This window comes from Myxine glutinosa, chromosome 5 (assembly GCF_964187855.1).
Source record: "Myxine glutinosa chromosome 5, kmMyxGlut1.1, whole genome shotgun sequence".
Taxonomy (NCBI): Eukaryota; Metazoa; Chordata; class Myxini; order Myxiniformes; family Myxinidae; genus Myxine; species Myxine glutinosa.
Window position 1 is genome coordinate 176,778,442 of NC_136265.1, and position 1,151 is coordinate 176,779,592.

Consider the following 1,151-nt stretch of genomic DNA (forward strand, 5'->3'; position numbering starts at 1 on the left):
AAGTTGTTATTGTTATTGTTATTGTTATTGTTATTATTATTATTTCTATTATTATTGTTATTCAAGTGTTAATATTACTCACAAACTGTGCCTTTGTCCTTCCTTCCTTCCCTACTTCCTTCATTTCTTCCTTCCATCCTTCATTCCCTCCTTCCTTGTGTGTTCTGTTTCATCAAGATGAAGATTACTGCACCGCACTACGACTGAGACGTCAAAATGTAAAATAAAATGAACTAACTAGCTTACGGGCCAGCTCAAACAATGAATGTTCTGAACAATCGCCATTCAAAGATTAATGGTGTAATGTAGGAGTTGCGGAGAACGGCTAAACCATACACCGCCCAATAACGCTCTCTGCTTTGCATTGTGTTGCTCGTAAAACATACACCGCCCAGCTACTCTCTGGGCTTTGTATAACAAATATGATAAAACATACACCGCCCAGCTACGACCTGAGCTTTGCATTACGTTTGTTGATGATTAGTTTGTTATTGGTCACTGGAAGATCAGAAAGAGTGAAATGAGCTTCGTCGAGAAAGAACGTTTACGAGTAATAATTCATTCTTTATTTCGTGTGCATCACGTGGTGCAAGCTGCATCATTTGGTGGGAGTGCGGCTGTGCTGTTGAGCCGATACGACAATATGTTAGAAGGCATTTGTAATACGTTCAGGGGACATAAACAAACACCAGCGTTGGCAGACACATGACATATCCTCGAGCAAGGCGATCCATCCGAGGGACGACGCACTCTTTGATACCTCGTCATACATGTGTGACGCACTCTTTGATACCTCGTCATACATGCTGAACACAAGGATGACAGTTTATAGCTGGGTCGGGATTCGAACCCAGGAAAGACAAGGGGATGATTTGGTCCCTTTGCATTGGGGGTACAACTACCGCAAAGACGCATCCCCGGTAGTTGCACGAGATTCTGTTGGACGTCTACCGTTTATCGAAGATTTATCTCCAAAATAAGATTTATCCTTTGATTTCAATGAGTCCGTCTCATTTGCTCTTTCTATTGCATTTTGAATCATTTTTCCACCAGAATTGGTCTAAAGTCTAAAGCTAAACCGTATCCGTAATTTCACTACAGTCAAAATTCTATCCGGTTTGTGAACCCCGATAGAGTAGTTAGCCGCAGAA